Consider the following 22,871-nt stretch of genomic DNA (forward strand, 5'->3'; position numbering starts at 1 on the left):
CTTTCACTGCTCGAATAACTTTTGAATGCACGAACAATATAGCTGAATATGAAGCATGCATCTTGGGCATTGAAGAAGCCATTGACCTGAGAATTAAGCGCCTTGACATCTATGGAGATTCTGCACTCGTCATTAATCAGATAAAAGGTGAATGGGAAACTCATCATGAGAAGTTGATCCCTTACCGTGACTATGCAAGACGTCTGTTGACATATTTTACCAAGGTCGAGTTGCACCATATCCCTCGGGATGAAAACCAGATGGCTGATGCTCTTGCTACTTTGTCTTCCATGTTTCGTGTAAATCACTAGAATGATGTGCCCATGATCAAGGTGCAGCGTCTTGATAGACCCGCACATGTGTTTACTATTGAAAATATGCCGAATCAAGCCGATGAAGATGTGAATAATGGAAAACCTTGGTATTATAATATCAAACAGTTCTTGCAGAATCATGAATATCCACCTGGTGCTTCCAACAGGGATAAAAAGACCCTGAGAAGATGGGCTAGTAGATTCCTGCTAGACGGAGATATTCTATACAAGAGGAACTATGACATGGTCTTGCTGAGATGCGTTGATGAACAAGAAGCTGAGAAATTGATGCATGATGTACATGATGGTACCTTTTGGACCCATGCTACAGGTCACACTATGTCAAGAAAATTGTTAAGAGCCGGCTATTACTGGATAACTATGGAGCGTGACTGCTATAGACATGCCAAGAGATGCCACAAGTGTCAAATTTATGCTGACAAGATTCATGTACCTCCACATGCCCTCAATGTTATATCTTCCCCATGGCCTTTCTCTATGTGGGGCATTGACATGATCGGAAGAATTGAACCAAAAGCTTCCAATGGACATCGTTTCATTCTAGTGGCAATTGACTATTTCACCAAATGGGTTGAAGCTGCTTCCTAAGCAAATGTAACCAAGCAAGTGGTAGTGAAGTTTATCAAGAATAACATCATCTGCCGATACGGTGTTCCCAACAAGATCATCACTGACAATGGTTCCAATCTGAACAATAGCATGATGCAAGCTTTATGTGAAGAATTCAAGATCGAACATCACAACTCTTCTCCTTATAGACCTCAGATGAATGGTGCAGTTGAGGCTGCTAACAAGAATATCAAGAAGATTGTTCGAAAGATGGTCACTACGTACAAAGACTGGCACGAGATGCTGCCTTTTTCCTTGCATGGTTACCGTACTCCGGTGCGAAGTTCAACCGGGGCAACTCCTTTCTCTTTGGTGTATGGTATGGAAGCAGTTCTCCCTCTGGAAGTGGAGATCCCATCTCTTCGAGTAATCATGGAAGTAAAATTAACCGAGGCTGAATGATGTCAATGTCGGTATGATCAGTTGAATTTGATTGAAGAGAAACGTATGGATGCTATGGCTCATGGGCAGTTGTATTAAGTACGAATGAAGAATGCTTTTGACAAGAAAGTCCGACCTCGAGAATTCAAGGAAGGCGAACTTGTATTGAAAAGGAGGATAAGCCAGCAACCCGACCCATGGGGCAAGTGGACACCTAACTATGAAGGTCCTTATGTTGTCAAGAAGGCTTTCTCTGGTGGTGCTTTGATCCTTACACACATGGATGGTGTTGAACTTCCGAATCCTGTTAAAGCCGATATAGTCAAGAAATACTTTGTCTAAAAAGAAAAGAACAGCGTGGTAGGTCGAAAACCCGAAAGAGCGTCCTAGGCAAAAATGCGCTTCCTGGTGGATCGAAAACCCGAAAGGGCGATCCAGGCAAAAGTTAGGGACAAAAAAATGAATATGAAAAAGCTCGCTGAGATTGTACGCAACTCAGGCAAGAATGAGCGTCTCGATGAGTCGAAAACCCGAAAGGGCGGTTCATGCAAAAATGAGATTGATAATAAAAGACAAGTAACTATATCTGGCAAATCGCCATCACTCCTTGGGGCATCTGCAACTGCCAATGATCGTCTTCATCAGAAGCTTCTGTACTTGTGAATTCAAAATTTCTATGAAATGTAGCGGTCATTGTGTTCAATGTACCACCAACCAATAAAATTACCATTTTCCAAACTTTGTAAATCCGTGAAGTCATGCTTTTGGCTGACTCTCACTCTTCTACATCAATTTGAGCCTGTGCTATTGTTTGAAACTCTACTCTCTTTCTACTTTCAATGCTATATACAAAATATTTTCTTTCTATTTGATAATGTCAATGTATGAAACAAACATTTTTGAAAATTGAAAAACCTTTTCCTGTCTATTTTGAAAGCAAACCTGAGCAATAGGGTACATTCCAGTGAAACATGCATGAATAAATAAGTGTCAATGTCTATTTCAATACACGTTACAAGCAGGTTGTTCCCCAGGATGATCTGTGGTCAATAGCAAGAATGAAAAACAGAATGAAAGAAAAATTTGAAAGAAAATGCAAATGAAAAGCTCGCTAAGTTGAAAACCCGAAAGGGCGACTTAGGCAAAAATGAGCACCCCGCTGATTGACAACCTATGAAGGCAATTCAGGAAAAAATGGGGCAATGAAAAGAATCTATTCCTGGTGAATCGAAAACCCGAAAGGGCGGTTCAGGCAAAAATGGGATTGAAAAATGAAAAAAGTAAAATGAAATAACATGAAAAGCATTGACCACAGATGCAAACATCCAATGTTTACCCAGCACTGACATGCCTAACAACGGCGACCTGTATCCAAGAATCTTCCAAAGGTCCCTCCTCTACAAGTTTTATTGCCCTCAGCCATGGCTTCGATACGTCTCTCAACGACGGTCTCTCCAAAGAGGATTTCCATGTGAATATGTTATAGCACGAGTCACTACGTGCCCAATCTTCCAATGTTTCGTCTGTCTCTGTGAAATTTCCCTGCCAAATTACAAACCCCAATCATGCATTCTCAAGCATTCATACATGCATAATCACGCATTCTATGTGCTCATACATTCAATGATCTTGTTACACCATACATACATTTTGCATTTTCAATCTCAACTTTCAATTCAGTTCCCATCCCAATCCCAATTCAACTGTCAATTCAATTCAATTTCAACTATCAATTCAATCCAATCTCAAAACTCAAGTTCAACTCAGTTTCCACTTTCAATTCAGTTCAATCTCGATTTTCAATTCAACTCAATTTCAATTTCCAACTCAACTCAATCTCAATTTCAATTCAACTCAATTTCAATTTCCAATTCAATTCAATCTCAATTTCCAATCCAATTCAATTGCAACTCTCAATTCAGTGTCTATGTTTGTGTCTCTGACTATTTTCAACTCCCAATGTCTCTTTCAATATTAACTTTCAATTCAATTCAATGTCTCAATCAATGCTAATTCACTCTCAATTCACTCTTGGACCAACAATAATGGTCATGTCTATCTTCAAATCAAGTCAATATCAACTTACTCTCAATTAGTATCTTGCTACATGTCTTGTTATTGGTCAAGTGGCTAGTTCGCTCCAAAGAACAGCTTGTACCTACTTATATGTCTATGTCTCCGGGTCAAGTGGCTAGTTCGATCCAAAGAACAACTTGTACCTGCTTCATGCCTATGTTTCCGGTCAAACGGCAAGTTCGATCTGAAGAACAGTTTGTACTTTGCTTATGCTTTGTTATTGGTCAAACGACAAGTTCGATCCAAAGAACAGTTTGCACCTATCTACATATTGTGATATTGATCAAGCAGCAAGTTCGATCCAAAGTACAACTTGTATCATCCTTTTTTGTCTATGCCTCCAGGACAAATGGCAAGTTCGATCCAAAGAACAGTTTGTACCTGCCTATCTGTTTGTGTTTTCAATCAAGCGACAGGTTCGATCCAAAGAACATCTTGTGTCTTCCTATATGTCTATGTCTCCGATCAAGTGCCAAGTTCGATCCAAAGGACAGCTTGTACCTGTCTTGTATTTCTATTCCTAGTCAGGCGGCAAGTTCGATCCAAAGAACAGCTTGTACCCATCTTCTGTTTGTATTGCATGGTCAAGTGGCGAGTTCGATCCAAAGAACAGCTTGTACCTATCTTTTGTCCCCTGGTTTGTCTACCTTGTCAATGTCTACCTAAATCCCCAGTGATATGGCATGCGCTGTAGACTCCAGTTCGTTTGTCTTGCATTCGTAATCAAAACGTTGCATGACATTCACATTTTGAAAATCTGAGAGCGTATTTTTATGTCCAAAAACAGTGCAAATGTTAATATTTAAGTGTCTTCATCCCGTCAACTCTAAGACTTCGTCTCTTGACTCTCCGGACAAAGAAACTTAAATAGGGGCAGCTGTTATACCCTAATTTTGGACCTAAAAATACTTATTCAAAATATTTTTCCATCTTGAATATATGTCTATTATTCTTGAAGAATTGCCAATTTGCTATTGTTTACACTGACATTTTACTCTGCTTTATCTCTCAATTTAGCTTTAAAAATCTTTTCAAACTGTGTATTTGTCTATGTTTTCTTGCATTCCAAGTCATCAAAAAACATTGGTCTTGCATTTCAAGTCATTTGAATTGTCTCTGATCAATTGCATATTTATCTACTTTTTATTCCAATATTATTTGCAAAATTCATGAAAAAGGGTATTTTAGTCATTTCCTGCATTCAAACTCATTTTAGTCCTTCAAAATTGTTTGAGTCCTTTCAATTGGTTTGCATAAGTCCTTGTTTCAATCTCGTGTCAAAATCCATTTCAAAAATTGCGTTTAAAGTCATTTTGAGTCAGTTTAGCCCCTAGGGGCATTTTAGTCATTTCCAGTGTTAAAGCTCTGTTTAATTTCTGAAAATTGTCTCTGAGTCTTTTAATTTGCCTATATAAACTCTTGCTTTAATTCCTTGTTAAAAACCATTTTAAAATTGCATTTGAGTCATTTTTGAGTCATTTTAGTCCCTAGGGGCATTTTTGTCATTTCACACGAAATTTTGACAGAGAGAGGTTACTTTAAAGTACCTCATTTAAGTAGTTGGTTCATTTTAGTCCATTTTGTGTTTTTTATTGGTTTCACTTTACGTTTATTTCAAATTCCATTTTTTAATTCAATTTTATTAATTTTTGCATTTTTAGTCCTTTTGTATTATTTTGCATTTTGGTCCTTGTTTCTTATTATTTTGCAGATCAGTCCATTTGTCCAAGTCATTAGTCCAGGCCAGGTGGCGCATGCTCATTGGTCCAAGGCTTACTGCATCAGCTATAAAGCTGACACATCACAGTCAAAGGGTCAACACGATTCATTATGTTACAACTCAGCACAAACACATTTTCATTTCTCTCTCCACCAAAAAACAAATCAAATCATCAAGATTCATATGAACTCGATGAATCTCATCAAGAACACATGAATCTCAAACCCTAACAAACTCAATTTCTTCCCAAAAACAACACAAATTTCCAGAATTCACCAATATTCATCATCAACATTCGTCATCACCAAGCCATAATCCAAAAATTCCAGAAATTCAAGTAACACATTCATAAACTGAATTCGAATTCAACATCACAATTCACGGATTCGTCAAATGGAAGCCAGATCCGAGCTCAAAACGTGAACAACAACACAAGTTATTGCCTCCTGTTCGCAAACTCGCAGCATAACTAAAGGTCAGGGATCCATTAGCAACGTACGGGCATCAAAAGTTCCAGATCGAAACATACAGAACTGAGATCGTGAAAAAGTAGCAGGAATAGCCAGAAGTTCTCCGAAGATTTAAAAACTCCGATTCAAACCTTGAGGTAAATACTCTACTATTCTCTTGCTGTAATTTCGTTCATAAGTGTTTTCCCAAAGATACCGAACCTAAATGTTTAGATCTAGACTACTGTGCTCGGCTTATGGTTGTTTCGATTTGAGATTCGAATAGAGGAGTGAAAATAGGTTACGAAACTGTAAGATTTGTTTGGATCGGAGCATTTTGAGACTCGCCGGAATCTGCACTTCTCGCCGGAGAAGACGAAGTTTCCGGCGAGTTGATGAGTTTTCCGATCATGTTCATGTGTTTTTCGGTGAGGATGAGGTGAGAGATGAGAGAGTACGTGAGAGTAGAGAGAAGAGGAGAGGTTTAGAATGATTTTTGGACCGGTTTTTTTTTGCTTTATACACACTCTCTCAATTGGTTCAACCCGTCCATAACCCATAACCCACTCCATTACTCAATATCCCTCAGGCCTGTTCGCTTTTTGGGCCCAACTGCCATGCCTGCATGAGTTTTGCTACGCGCACCCCTCCTTTCTTGTGTGTTTGTGTTAATTTTACTGTTTACACCCCTGCTTGATTGAAAACTTTTGATAAAAATTCTGAAAAAATTCTTATAACTTTCTTTGTACTTTTTGATCAATTTTGACATATTGCATGTCAAGATTGATCAAGAAATACTGGAAAATTATTTTTGCCTTGGTTCAATGTTTTTCTTTTAATTTTTGTTGAAAATCTTGATAAAAACTTGTAAAAATTTGGTGAGTTCTTGTTGCAATTGTGTTGATGGATTTAGGATTGCTGCATGTGAATTTCGCATGCTGAAAATTGTTAGAGAAAATACTTGTAGAATTTGTTTGTGATTTTTTGTTGTTTTGTCCAATTTATGAAGTTTTTTGCATATTTCGATTCCAATCTTTTGGCTCATAATAATTGTGGTGTGTTGGATCATTTTGGAGTTTTGTTTGATGCTTGATTTAGTGTTTTGGTGCTGTTTTAGATGTATGATAATTGATTGCTTATGTAGCAAGTTACTTGTTATTTTTAATGTGTGATTTTAGTGCAAGATTGGCTTAATTTTGTTTCCAACTCTTGATCTACATTTGTGAGTCATAATATGTGATTTTGTGAGGAATTTACTACAGCTTAATTGTGTTTTTACTGAATATGTGCATGTGATGCTTAGTTGCTTGCCTTGCAAGTTTTAGTTTGTGAATAAATAATGTAAAGTTTGCTTAAATTCATTATTAGAATGCATGGCCTATCACACCCCTTTGATCCTCATTTTTTGAGTTCATGTCTTTAAATGTGTTGAAATGTGAGGATTATAAGTCATGTGAGCTTTGCATTTTGTGGCGTAATTTTGGCTATGCTTTGCATCATTTTTGCTATGTTTTTGTGGTAATTTCTTTGCTTTTGTTATAGTAACTTTTACTTGCTTTATTTTCTTGATATTATCATGTGCTACTAACCCCTTTATTTCATGTTTCATTCATCCATAAGCATCTCATACTCCATTCTTCCTCTTCACTTTAATTTCTTGCACTTTAAAATTCATGCAAAAACTAGAATGTAATACCTAGGAATTCTTGTATTTTACTTTACGCTCTTAAATTCTTGCAAGACCATAGCATGTATCTAGGCCAATGATATAAAGGACAATGGACTCTAATGATGTACACCGACACAAGCACCGACACATGCACACACATCACATGGATACTTTAGATGTATGGCTAGGATATGCATGTTTAGATGTATGATTAGGATTGAATGTTTAGATGAATGCTTAGGATTTACACTTAGAAAAAAATCATTTTCCAAATAAATATGAACAATATCACTCAAATCATTTTCTAAATAAACCTTGGGATCAAAATCCCATTGCATTTTCTCTTTATTTTCTTAATCAAATTTCAATGAAAATTAATCATGTTTGACTTTTTTCCAAAATCACTAATCAAACCCCACTTTTTCTTAAATCCCAATGCTCATGAAGCCTCTCAATCTCCATTCTTTCAAATTCCAATTTTCAAACTTAAAATCAACCAACAAAAACAAAAACATTTTTTGGAAGAGAACTACGGTGGATTTGATCCCTTAAAAGGGTACGTAGGCAAGGAATCAAAATTCCTTCAATTCAAATAAAATAAAAATCCAAACACATTTTTCTCCCTCCAATTCTTAACCTAGCAAACTCTTAGGCGTAAATATCATTCTTTTCAAATAGCATTTAAAAATAAAGCGCGCGCGTAGAAAGTAAAGACGGTTCCTATAGGATACTATAGTTGCTATAGGTGCCTAACACCTTCCTATAGCAAAACCAACTCCCGGACCTCGATTCTCAAGGGTTTTTCTTATTTTTCCCTTCCCAAGAAAAAATGAGATATCAAAGGTTCAAAAGGTTCAAACTTAATCAATGTTTGACACCCGAAAAACCAAGATAAAACACTCCTAAATCACATAAAGCTCTACCAATGTCTACCGGTCCAATTGAACAAGGGATAGTGAAAGCACCGGGATCTTTCAGCTTAGGTGGTAGCTTCTTTTGGAGAATAGCACCACAATTCTCTGAAAGTGCTATGTTCTCATCATCCTTAGGCTTCCTTCTTTTAGTCAACAAGTCCTTCATGAATTTAGCATATAATGGCATTTGATCAAGAACTTCACCGAAAGGAATATTCACCTGAAGTTGTGAGAAAAGTTGCTTGAACTTCTTGAATTGACCTTCATCCTTTCAAGATTTGACTCCATCTTTTAGCTTCTTGAATTCACATATGATGGAATAACTTGTGGTTTATCTCCATCTTTCAAGATTTGACTCTTCGACTTCCTCAAGATTGAATCTTCATCTATTAACTTCTCACTTTTTTCTCCCTCTATTTTTTTCTTCCTTTCATTTTCAACTACTTTATGATCATTTTCTTTTTCAACTACACCCTCATTATTTTTTTCAACTTCACCATTTTCCTCCACCTCAACTACTACATCATCAACCTTCTTTGGAGCTTTTGGAACTAAAGGTGTCAAAACCTTTTTGCTCCTCAATTTAATAACATTACAAGACTCATTCTTAGGGTTTTCTTTAGTGTTACCTGAGAATCCGTCTTTGTTTTGTTCAGCCAATTGCTTAGCTAATTGCCCCAACTGCTTTTCAAGCATCTTCCTGGAAGCTTCATTATTCTTTCTTTCAGCTTCTTGACTCTTCTTCATCTCTTCAAAGTTTCCTTGAGTCATCTTCATAAAGTTCATCATAGTTTCCTCAAGAGCTGAAGGCTTTCTTTGTTGTTGTTGTGGAGGAGCAAGCATCTGAGAGTTCAAAGCGTTGTTATTTGAGTAGCTTAGATTGGGATGCTTGTTGATTCCTGGAGTGTAGTATTGATTTTGCCTCTGATATCCTCCCATGTAGTTAGCTTCCTCACTAGATCCTTCGGGCACACATTCACCATTGGGATGTTCCTCACCACATAAGTCACACTTGATTGCAGCTACTTGTTGTTGCTTGTGAGCCAAAGTGAAGCCTTGAAACTCCTTAGTTAGATCCTCGATTTGTTTGTTCATAGCTGCTTGGTTGGCTAAGATAGCAGTTTGTTCACTTACCCCAAACATTCCTCTTTCTTTCTTCTTAGCTTCAGCACGATACTCATTTCCTGCCATGTTTTCTATCAAAGCTTGGATTTCATGATCAGTTTTGCTCTTGAGACTACCTCCCGCGGAAGCATCCAAGAACATCCTAGTGTTTGGTGTTACCCCCTCAGTGAAGATTTGGAGGTATTGTTTCTCGATGAACTCATGATTAGGGCATCTCTTAAGAAGCAAATTGAATCGCTCCCAAGCATCATACAACGACTCATTCTCCCCTTGCTTGAAGTTAGAGATCTCCATCTTCTTTTCCTAATATTTAGACATAGGGAAATATTTCTCCAAGAACTTTAGCTCTAACTCTTCCCATGTTTAGACAGTCTCGTTTGGTATTGTTAGCAACCAATCTTTTGCTCTTCCCGTCAAGGTGAAAGGAAATAGCCTTAGTATCTTTTGTGCTTCAATCACGGTGGCTGGTTGCACGCAAAACTCGATTGTTTCAGCAAAGCGGCTCAAGTGTTCATGTGGACTCATAGCTTCAGTCCCATCGAATTGTTTGTCCCTCAAACCGTTGAGGACGGTGGTCCTGATGTCAAAAGCAACGGGGTTAGCTGGTTGAAAAGTGTGGGTCAGTTGACCGCGATGAGTTGCTAACCCATAGTCTCCTAGCTTAGGTCTCGGTGGTACTTAGTCTCCCATGATAGCAGATGTTTCAGATTCAAGAGAGATTTGCTCCGGTATTTGTTCTCGAACACCCGGTGGAACGGAATGAGACAACCTTTGCAACTGGACAACTTTCCGGAGTGCTCTAGCAGCCCTTTCAATTTTTGGATTGAATTCGAGATCGTCGGCTCTCACCTTACCTCGCATAAACAACAAAATACCTTAGTAGCACTGCACAATGCAAAGTAATCAATGAATACTAAAACAGAAAAATAAAATAAAAACCTAAAATTAAATTGCAGAAATCCTAAATTTTAACGTAATTGCCTTGTTGAAATAAATCAACAGTCCCCGACAACGGCGCCAAAAACTTGACAGGCGTTTGGCAAGTGCACCAAATACTATCGAAGTAGTAAAAATATCGATCCCATGATGACTGTTTTTAACTTCAATAATTCAATCGCATTATAAAAATAGGATGTATAAAAGTTTATTTTGGTTTGCCACTAGGCAGTAGATTTGGTTTGATTTTATGAAATCAAATAAAAGAAATAGATTTGATTAAGAAAATATGGAGAGAGATGAGATCAGGTCTGTCGAATCCTCTATGTTACCCCTAATTGGTTACTGCACCTATTATCACTAATGATTTTCTAGTTTCACGATAGTTAACAAATTAGCCCTAATTAATCCCTTGAGTTAGGACCCTCTTCTTAAACTACAGCCCCTAATTCCTTAGGTGGTCTAATAATCCTTGAAGGTTTTATGAACGTTAACCTAATATCACTAACAAATGATTATCCATTCCTAGACTACCCATGTTTATTAGAACAATTCAATTAGGTCTAAGTCGAAAGATATGGTCAGTAGTCATTCGTTCTCACAAAATCATGTTTATATTTGATCAGGATATAAAAAGCATTAAGAACAATTGAATTGAATGAAGACTAGAAATTCATTAATAAACAAAAGAGTTTCACAGCAACATATGATCAATTAGGGTTACATAGATTCATCTCTGACCTAATCTCTAAGAGATTTAGCTACTCATAATTGAGTTTACAAATAGCATAATCAATGAAAGTATTAAAACATAAATAAACTGGGTTAGAGATGATGAAATCCTCTCCGCAGTAGCCTTCTGGGTGTTAAAATCTCACTTTAGCTCTCCAAAATCGTAAGCCCCTTTGTTTGAGACTGACTTCAGCTTAAATAGGCAAATCTGGATCGCCCAAAATCGTACCACGATGGCACAATCGTACCACGATTGGTACTTTAAACCCTAATTTCCTTAAAAGCCCTTCTTGAAATCGTATCACGATTAGATGGGTCGTAGTGCGATCCAACTCCTTCAAAAACATGCTCTCTAACTTCAAGAAATCGTATTACGATGGTAAAATCGCAATACGATTGGCAGCTTTCAGTTCTTCCAATTTTGTTGCTTTTAACATCTCCTGGATACTTAATATTGCTTAGAACTATATCAAAATGTCAAAATAAGTCCTAAAAATTACGTAATGACAGCATGTCATCAGTATTCCTTCTAGTATTGTGTCGGATCAGGATCCAAGATTTACCTCTAAGTTTTGGGATAGTTTGCAAGCTGCTTTGGGAACAAAGTTGAGGTTGAGTTCTGCTTATCATCCCCAGACTGATGGTTAAATGGAGAGGACTATTTAGAGTTTGGAAGATTTGTTGAGAGCTTGTCTGTTGGAGCAAGGTGTCAGTTGGGTTGAATGTTTACCGTTGATTGAGTTTACTTACAACAACAGTTTTCGTTCTAGTATCGGAATGGCACCGTTTGAGGCTTTGTATGGTCGGAGGTGTAGGACTCCGTTATGTTGGTATGAGTCAGGTGAAAGTGCTTTGTTAGGGCCGGAAGTTGTGCAAGAGACGACCGAGAAGGTTAAGATGATCCAAGAGAAGATGAGAGCGTCTCAGAGTAGGCAGAAGAGTTAGCATGATAAGAGGAGGAAGAACATTGAGTTTCAGGTTGGTGATCATGTGTTTTTGAGAGTGAATTCTATAACTGGTGTTGGTCGTGCTTTGAAGTGTCGGAAGTTAACTCCTAGTTTTGTTGGACCGTTTGAGATTATTGAGAAGGTTGGGGTTGTAGCATATCGGATTGCGTTACCACCATCTTTGTCGAATCTTCATGATGTGTTTCATGTGTCTCAGTTGTGAAAGTATGTGTATAATGCATCTCATGTGATCCAAGTGGATGATTTGGAAGTAGGAGATAATTTGACTGTTGAGACTTGGCCATGCAGTGAGGATTGAGGATCGGGAGATGAAGCATTTGCGTGGCAAAGAGATCATTTTGGTTAAAGTGATTTGGGTTGGACCGACTGGTGAGAGTGCCACTTGGGAATCGGAGAGTAGGATGAGGGTTGCGTACCCAGAGTTGTTTCCTTCAGGTAATTTTCGAGGGCGAAAATTCTTTTTAGTGGGGGAAAGTTATAACAGCCCGATTTTCGCTAATTTTATTTTATTATTTATTTGTGTGTATTATATGTGCTCATGTGTGATTATTTGCCTCTGTGTGTATTTTTGGTTGGAAATTGTAGAATTCGGTGTTAGAAGGGTATTTTAGTCATTTTGGACTTGGGGGTCATTTTGAGAGTAAGGGTAATTTTGTAATTTTGGCTGGGAATTATTTTTAGTGCTTAGTGAGAGTTATTATTTCACCAAGTTACTAGAGAGGGTGTAGTAATTATTTTATTTACCGGTAAGTGACCGCTAGTGTGATGTTTTACCGTTAAGTGAGTTAAACCATTTTTGGGTGTTAGAATAGAAATGGGTTAGGCCCATTAAGGTGTGCTGAGTTAAGCCCAATTAAGGGAGCCTATATAAACTAATGTTAGTAGAGGAATAGGGTTTTACCACAGTTGTTCATTTGAGAAGAGAAGAGATAGAGGCTAGAGAGAAGAACAAGAACAAGGGTTAGAGCTAGAAGATGGGATTCATCATCTAGGAGCTAAATTGAAGCTTGGGTTAGAGATTCTTGGTGCTAGAAGTAAGAGGGTTAGGCTTCACTCATAATTTCATAATTTTTCCTTTTTACCCATTTTGTGAAATTGATGAATTGAATCTAAATGTTGTAAATTTGTGCATGATTGTTGTTGTTATGTTTGAGAACATGATTTGTATGATAATTGTATGTTAGTATGTGAATTAACATGTTGAAATGCATAATTGTTGGTAAATTGTGTTCTTGAACAAATTTGATGAAAAATGAAGTTGTGGTGATGATTTATGCATGAATTCGTGTTCATTAGTTGTTGTTGATGATTGTTGAACTGTTAGAATCGAAATGGTGTAACTGGAATCGTTGTTTATGGATTCATGAGTAGATTTGTGGTTATGTTGGTATTTTGAGAAAATTTTGTGATTTTGATGAAATGAGCTATGTGGTTGTTCCTAATGCTTGAATCATGTTTGTTTAAGTGTATTGAACCTCTTTTGACCCATAAACACTTTCTGGAACTTGGTTTGGGAGTTGGGGGATTTGAAAAATGGGATTTTGGTGTGAAAATGGTGTGAAAACCCATAACTGCTGAAGAAACCCATAACTGCTAATAGCGAAAATCAAGCTAATAGCGAAAATTGAGCTAATAGCGAAAATTGAGCTAATAGCGAAATTGCCTAGAAACAGTTTTTCTGTTTTGTTTGTTTTGAGCTTTTGGGGACCAATCCAATACTTCTAAAATGTTTCTTTGGACTTAATTAACATATGTTTATACCTTTAATCCTACTGGAACATGATTTGAATTAGTTTGGACTTGAATTTGAGAAAATCGTCTAACTTTTATAAAAACGGTCCAAACGTCGATTTTTCCGAAAACTTGTTTTTCTCCGTAATTTGAGGTGGGATTAAAGTTGTATATTGTTCATATGATTTCTAAATTTGGTTGTGATTGGTTTCATCAAGTAGTAACTTGTTTTGCTTTGAAAATGAGAATTTTTGTGAAAAGTGATAAAGTGAGACGAAATTTGAGTTTTTTCATGAATTCATCGTATTTGGTCGATGAAATGCTTATGTAACCTCTACTGCACATATATGTGACTTGTGAGAACACAAGGCATAGGCAATTGAGCTTGTTTACTTGGTTTTGACTTAAATGCTCAATTACTTGAAATATTTTGACTTTGAGAGACGAATTTGATTAAAAATGATTTTTGAGAGCCTATTGCTTATCAACCTTTTATGAATGGATTAATATGATTATGAGATGATGTATGCATGATTTTTGAGTGAGGAATATGATGTTTGTGATCATATGTTATATTTGTTCCTTTATTTGGATTGTAAGGAATTATGTGGAAATGTGGCAACTATATATTGATTTATGTGAAGATGATTGTTGGTGTATTTATGTGACAACTACATGTTGCTTGTGTTGTGAATGTGTTGGTGATTGTATATATGTTATGTGGTGGATTGTTGTTGATTGCATATATACAAGTATTGTTAATGTTGAGGTGAATTGTTTGTGCGAACATATGCATTGTAGTTGAGTCATATGTTCATGCATACATGACTGATGGTGGTGGATTTATATCCAATTGAGGTGATTACGATGTTTTTGTTGCATCGAAGGTGACAACCTGGAGGTGTTTTGGTACCACATGCATCTAGATGAGTCTAGAGCCATTGCATAAATTGTTGGTGAATTGAATTGTATTGAGATGTGCTTGATGGTTGCATTACTAATTGTAATGGTGAATTGAATTGTTAATTATTAATTTTAAAGGTGAATTTGTAATATGTGTATGATACACTTATTAATATGAACTTGGAGTGATGGTAATGAATGATATGAATGTTGTGAATACTTGTGAGTATGTGTATAATTTGTTAATCATCATACTTGAATGTATCTTTCATTTCCAATGTTCTTATTATTTCTTTTTGGATTATGATGATGTAATGCTAACCCTCAGTGGTTTACCACCTGCTTTTCCATATGGACGGGTAGATGGAGTGCAGGATGCTTAGATTGTTTTGCTTGATGTCACCGAGGAGTGGAGTTCCTCCTTTATGTGCAAGTGTCTAGATTAGGGCTCTGATCTATGGTAGTACTTGCATGATAGATTTTATTTGTCCATGTATTTTGGAGTTGAGATGGTACTTGTTAATTGAGATTTGGAGAATACAATTGTATTATGTTGAGATTTGAAGATGTTTAAGAATTATATGTATATTCCGCTGCTATGTTATGTAACATGATCTTTATGCATGTATGTTTGAATTCGAAGACGTAGCATCTATTTCTAGAATATGTTTGTATATTCACGCATTTTACCGCTTATTAGAAATAGGGTGTTACAAGCTGCGACAAACCCACGACAGTCAAACCCTATCCGAATGAAGACCGATCGTGAGTCAAAAAGGACAGTTAATTTCGAAAAAGAAGGTAGTATTTCTTTCTCTGTTAAGATCTAGGTCTTTATGATTTAAATTTGGGATTTGAGATAAAATAGAGTAAGAAAAGAGGAAGTATAATAGAAAACGAGAAAAAATAAAAAAATGGGTTATTTAAGCGGCGGCGCCGTTGTCTATGACGGCTAACCGCCGCACTGGAATTTATTCCGGTCACTTGTAAGAAATGAAGAAGAGGAGAGAGAAGTACTTTAAGAAATGAATGAAGAAACCGGACACACCACATTTATATATTGTTCTGAACTGGTTCGGTTCTCCTGGACGCGAACCAGGCTTAAACCGAACCGGTTTAAGCCCAATTCCCCAGCCCATGAGGCCCAACGTGCGCCTCTGTTCTTCTCAAAGTCCAGTTCTTTTTTTTCAATTCCTGCACTCCCTACTTACTGCCTGCAACCCCCACAATCTCATTTTTTATCACTTTCATGCATTTTAAATATCCCTTGCATTTTATTTTTAGCATTTTATTTTCTCTTTATGTTATTTAGTTACCAACATTCACATATTTATTTTTACATCTTCATTCTATTTTTATTTTTTTAACTCGCATTGATTTAGAATGTAATTAGGCATTATGTAATTTATTTATTTTATTGCAGACCTTAGAATGTAAATAGGCTTAATGTAATAGTTTTAGGTGCATGCGTGCGTGTGTGGGTGTATGTTTACTTTTACGCTTGGTAGTTTAGGTAAAAGGTCCTTGTGGTGGTCCAACGCCACCATAAGGTCCCTATGCTTTTATTTTTTCTGCTCCAATAGTTTAATTTTATTCCAATTATTTGAAAACAACAAAAAAAAATGCATATAACAAAATCACAAAAGTATTTTCTTAAATAAACCTTGATCGTAAATCAAGTGATCCTTTTTTTATTCTCTTTTCTTAATCAAATATCAATCAATTTAACTTTATTTTGAGTCCATTTTCTTTAATATTAAAAAACACAAACATATACTCATTTTCCATTTTGTCTTTCTTTCATTTTAAAACCTTTTAAAAAACATTAAAAAACACTCAACCAATCAAACGTCAATTTTTACCATGAACTACGTGATTTTGATCCCTCACGGGTACGTAGGCAAAGGATATTTGTCCTTCCAAATCAATAAAATGAAGATAATTAATTCTTTGTTTATTTAATCATTTAAAATTCCATTTTTTTCAAAACAAGCAAGTTATAGCACATTATTTAGATAAAAACCAAGAGGTTCTCGTAGAGTACTACGGACATAAAGGGCGCTAGAACCTTCCCTTTATGTAACTAACCCCCGAACCCTAAATATTTTCAAAATGTGGGGTAATTTGAACTTTTTTCCCCTTTTCTTAAACAAAAATTAAATGTTCGATCGTGAAATAATCAAGTGAGTCAAAGCTAATCAAATAGCCATAATCTTCGAAAAATGACGGGACATAATTCATACCCATTATTTGAAAAAACTCTCTGAATTTCCCATGGCCCTTCCCAACTGGGAGACCATTTCCCCAAAACTTGACTTCTTTTGTCCATTGGTAAAATGAATTTCCATACTAAGTCTTCTTGAGCGAAAAACTTTGACTTAACCTTTTTGTTATAAGCCTTCGATACCCTCTCTTTCTGCTTCGTGAGGAGTTCTAATGTCATTAACCTTTCTTCATCGAAATCGACTAACTCATCTAGGATCATATCCCAATAATGATTTGTTGGAATTTCGAATTGTCTTTGGACTCTAGCCGATTGCAGCAGGATCTCGACTGGTAATACAACATCATGGCCAAACGTTAGTCTAAAAGGCGTAGTATTTGTCGATTCTTTCGGAGAAGTCCGACATGCCCATAAGGCTTCACCAAGAACTTCATGCCAATTCTGGGGTTTCCTTTTGGTTTTTCTTTTAATGATGGAAATAAGGTTTTTATTCGCCGCCTCGACCTGACCATTTGCTTGGGCATAATATGGTGTTGAAGTTAATAATTTAAAACCTGTGTTTTCAGCGAATTTTACCATCTTTCGACCAGTAAACACAGATCCTTGATCTGTAGTAATAGTTTATGGAATGCCAAATCTATAAATGATATGTTTCTGAATGAAGCTTATGACCTCATCTTGAGTAACCTCTTTTAGTGGGATTGCCTCTATCCATTTAGTAAACCAAGATATATTTGTGGCCTTTCGATGATTTAGGTTTAATTTCCCCAATCACATCTAAAGCCCAACCTCTAAATGGCCAAGGTTTGACTATCGAGTGCAGTTCACTTGCTGGCACGCATTGAATCCCGACATGCTCTTGGCACTCCTGGCAACCTTTGGCAAATTCTAAGCAATCTATTCGCATAGTTGGCCAATACATACCTTGTCGAAACAAAAGCCATTTCATCTTATGACCTGCTTGGTGTGTGCCACATGCTCCACTATGAGTATTGGAAACAACCAAATATGCCTCTGTATCTTCGAGACATTTGAGTAAAACTCCCTCTGGAGTTAATATTCTAGGAATGTTGAATATGTGTGTGTCTATATATATATATATATATATATATATATATATATATATATATATATATATATATATATATATGTATGTATGTATGTATGTATTTGAAAATCCTTGAATGTTTTATTTGATTATGTTTATTATTTGAATTAGTATCTAACCCTCAGTGGTCGTTCAGTTGACCATCGCGTCATTTCTTTAAATGGCGTAGGTGATTTGGGATCGAGCTGATTGCTTTTCTTTGATGATTGAAGGCTAGGATGGACGCTTCCTCGTTTTATTTTTCGCTTAGAGTCTAGATGGACTCTGATGTAGTAGTGTCGGTCTTGAGACCTTTTTATTTGATACTGTTTGGTTGTTTATGTTATTTATATGACGAGGATAATTGTATCATGGTGATGAACTTATGTGGAGTGATACATGGCATGTTGATATTTATTCTATGTTGTTGAGAACGTTTATGTTGATGATTTTCCGCTATGAGTATTTTGAAAAACAAATTATGTATGTGTTTGACCAAAATGTAGACGTAGCATCTAAACACTTGAATTATTCAATTTATTGCATGATTAATGCTTTCGGGGTTTAGAGTGTTATAACAAACATTTATAATTAGAGATAATAGATAATAGAAAATTATTGGGTGATAAAAAAATAATAGCATTTAGTTTTGATCACACCAAAAATACAACTGATATATTTATTTCAAAAAATATAGATTAATTGATTATTACTTTTTTCTACTTTTTTTTTATTGAGTGTGGCCAAATAGAGTGTTCAAATCATTATGTTTAGTCCATCTATCAAAATGGACTATGAGATATGGGCTGAGCCACCAACCCAGACATTGGGTTATGGCCTTAAAATTCCAATTTGAATTTTTATAGGCTTTTTAGTGCATCCCTAAGTAAGATGTTATAACATAGGGAGAGCTACTACATGTCATGGGTAACTCGTTGGCCCAAAAAATGCTAAAATACAAGTAAATCCAATTCAGATATTCGTAGAGGATTAAATGTGAAAATAAATGAACTAGAAAAGATATGTATGCATAGAGGATTTTTTTTTTTGGACAGAAATGTATTCATAGAGGATAAAAATTGTTTACAAAAGTTTAAATTATTGAACATGAGGGAAGGGGAAAACTATTAACTAGTACTAGTAGTACCAATTTTTCAATATCGTAAAAGGCAAGAAAATAATACTATACCTCTTTTTCGTAGGGAAAATATTTTCATAGTATATAATATAGTCATACTGAGATTTTTTTTATACTATCATACAGAGATCAGTTTTATCTCATGTAACCAAAAAAAATACAGAGATCAATAAGTACATGTACCGAATATTAGAGCGGAGTCTTACTATCTCCAATTTTGTCTTGAATCTAAGAAGTTAATAACATATTCTCTATTATCTTAGTAGTTTTACAAACGCGCAACCCTAACTCATCTACCTTAACATGGGGCAAAGAATAAAATTAATATGCAACGTTTGGAAGAGAGAGTTTGCTCTGTTTCTATGTGCAGTCATAGGACTTAGGTATGTCACACTCCCTAGTTCAGTGAAAGCATTAAGAATTTTGCATAAGAAAATTAAATAGAAATTATAAGCTATATCATAACTGAATGAAAAAATCGAATTAAAAAAATCGAACAATATAATATGTCACACTCCCTAGTTCAGTGAAAGCATTAAGAATTTTGCATAAGAAAATTAAATAGAAATTATAAGCTATATCATAACTGAATGAAAAAATCGAATTAAAAAAATCGAACAATATAATAGAGGTATATCTTAGATTCCTACCCAATTAGGGTTTAGTTAGTCATGGTAACTAAAGACAAAATTGCAAAAGAGAGACCCCTTCCTTGAGTTGTGGCTTCACTCAAGACCGCACAAAGAACGAGGCTTCACTCAAGAACCTTGACACCCATGAGTTGTGGCTGTTGGACGTAGTTAATAAAGAGCACGGTGTTGGAAATTCCGCCTTAATTGCGGTCCGCCCCTTGTCTCCTAAATTGCGACCTCTGGTTAGCCTTAATTGAGGCCTCCAACACCTTCATTGTGTTGGCAGTTTCAGTTATGATATGATTAGGATATAATTAGGATTATATATTATAATAACCATAATAGATAATTTACCATAATAGATAATTTGTTGGTGGACACAAAGATGATTAGGATTATATATTACCATAACCATAATAGATAATTTACCATAATAGATAATTTGTTGGTGGACACAAAGATGATTAGGATTATATATTATATATAATTTACCATAATAGATGATTTGTTGGTGGACACAAAGATGATTAGGATTATATATTATAATAACCAAAATAGATAATTTATATTATAATAACCATAATAGATAATTTGTTGGTAGACACAAAGATTTGAACACTTCATTTGATAAAACGGATTATATATTATAATAACCATAATAGATAATTTGGTGGTGGACACAAAGATTTGAACACTTCATTTGATAAAAAATAACCATAATAGATAATTTGTTGGTGGACACAAAGATTTGAACACTTCATTTGATAAAACGGATTATATATTATAATAACCATAATAGATAATTTGTTGGTGGACACAAAGATTTGAACACTTCATTTGATAAAAATAATAATAGATAATTTGTTGGTGGACACAAAGATTTGAACACTTCATTTGATAAAAAAATATTCATATTATTAAAAAATTAAAAAATAAATAACACCAGACTTTTTACCCGTGCGAACGCACGGGTCCTATCGACTTTAAAAGACATCAATAAGTGATATATATTAGCCAAACAGTCTAGTGGCTAGAAAGTCATGAGACTATTTGACCAAATTAAAAAGAAATATGTAATATTAGTTATATTGGTGTCAATCACAAACGATAAGACCCATGGGCTAAAAGTCTAGAAATAGAGTCTTCAATTCAAAGTGATGGCACGCTTTTTTTTGTGTAGAGGTAGTTTATGAAAAAATGTAACTTATGAAGATTCAATTTTTGTTAGTGAGTACTTATGAATTAACAAAAAATCTTTTTACCTGCATTACCTATTTTCATAAGTTCGAAAATAAGACAATCCAAAAATGCCTAAAATCACTTTTTTTTTATGCTGCTAACTCATAGGCTTTGATCTCATGCATATATGATTCTGTCCTAACTTTATAGGCTTTAATCTCGCAACAACCATAAGCTCGAGGTTTTAATCCATGTATATCTTTTCACATACACCAAAAGCAAATACAATCATAAAATCAATAATATTTCACACAATAAATCTAAAGAGGCAATTTCAAATATTATAAATAGGCAGCAGCAATCACACTTATAAAAAACTGAATAATTTCAAATTGAGAGAAATATAAACTACGCAATCACAAATTGATTAATAGTTTAAAACAAATATGGTTCATAAGTTTTTTTTTTACGCAATATGGTTCATGAGCTTAATTCATGAGTTTTGAGAATATTTTTGACAAATATGTTTTGGGAAAAAATTAGGTTAAGTTGTTGCAGACTTAACAAAATTAATAAATAAGAATAAGTGTAGAAAATATTGTCAAAAAAAAAAATAGGATAGACATGAAATTGGTTAAAAAAAAGTGTACAAAATATTGTAAAAATAAAAAAGGCATGAATTTAGTGCGATGAATTTTTCTAGTATTGTGTACAAAATATTGTCAAAAAAAAGGCAAGAGGATAACAAAAAAAAAAAGGCAAGCGGATAGGAATGAAATTGGTGCGATGCATTTTTTTTAGATGGAATTTGTTAGGTTAAATTAGAGCTAACCTAATACAGCAAATGAGCGGGAAAAAATTAGGTTAAGTTGCTGCAGACTTAACAAAGCTAGATCTTCTGCCCGTGCTGTCGCACGGGTCATAAACATCTTTGCAAAATATTGTACTCTAATACAATCCATCACTTATACAACTAATTAATTAGAATAAAGAAAACTATAAATCTCAAGAGTATTTTATCACTTCAACGCTGGATGTCTAAACATTTTGAAAAAGCTCTTTATATACCACATTTGTTGTGGTAATGATGCAATCGCCATTTTTATCAGTCAACATCTTAAGCACTGCACAGCAAGTTATATACACTCCATCTTGAGCACTGCACACATTAATATTATGAATGACTGTGCTTTCAAATGAGGGTGCCAAACACAATGTGTCGTCAACCATGGACATTGGAAAACAGGTAAGTGTTTGGCTCAAGACACCTTTGGAGCACACTTATCTTGAACGCCGCGAAGGGGACAACAATTACTCGCATTGTGCACGGTAAACATTCAATGACCCAAATGAGTGTATATTTAGTTAACAATTTCCTAATATTCACCTTAAAGGCATGTAGGTCTTTGATATAAATCAAATAGCTTACATGCTAACATTTTTTTTATATAGTCGACATTGTAAAATTGCATATTGCGACAAATCAAATAGAAAGGACGTGTAAATAGTTGACATTGTAAAATTGACATATATATATTTTAGAATTGAGGAAGTATAAAACTATTTAAGTAAGCCCACTCAAAGAACAAATAGAAGCGACTTAATCCATTCAAGAAAAAGAAAAGGAGAAAATGTATAAGTGGAGTTTAGAAATGAATAGTAAAAACAATATCCACATGACACTTTTCTTCATAGCTCTCCTACTCCTTGACTTTTCTTTACAGGTGACTAATTCATTGAGATTCTTTTTAACAAAAATTACAACTTCACTGAGCAACCCCAACAAAACAAACTATATTGAACGATGAAATGGGAAATACAAATGATATGAAAAATAAACAAAACAAATAATGCCATATTTTTTGTCCCATGTTCAATTAATATATTGACCAACGTTTCTTGTGTCACTACTGTTTAATAGTGAAAAAACTCATTCAACATTCAAGCCTCGAATAACTTTTCAACTGGAAAGCAAAAGTAAAAAAAAAAATCTTATCTATGATAAAGAGGATTAAATGATTCAAATGGATAATTGAATATGATAACTGAGTACTTTATTATTA

At 35.1% G+C, this 22,871-nt stretch overlaps 1 pseudogene; it reads right to left on the bottom strand.

Annotated features, from left to right (window-relative positions):
• Positions 1 to 9,956: 9,956 nt before the first annotated feature.
• The window catches only part of LOC146898952 (protein AGAMOUS-LIKE 6-like), a 30,563-nt pseudogene continuing 17,648 nt past the window's right edge, over positions 9,957 to 22,871 (bottom strand).

The sequence above is a fragment of the Medicago sativa genome, chromosome 8 (assembly GCF_051527215.1).
Source record: "Medicago sativa cultivar Bolivia chromosome 8, Bolivia_mono, whole genome shotgun sequence".
Classification (NCBI taxonomy): Eukaryota; Viridiplantae; Streptophyta; class Magnoliopsida; order Fabales; family Fabaceae; genus Medicago; species Medicago sativa.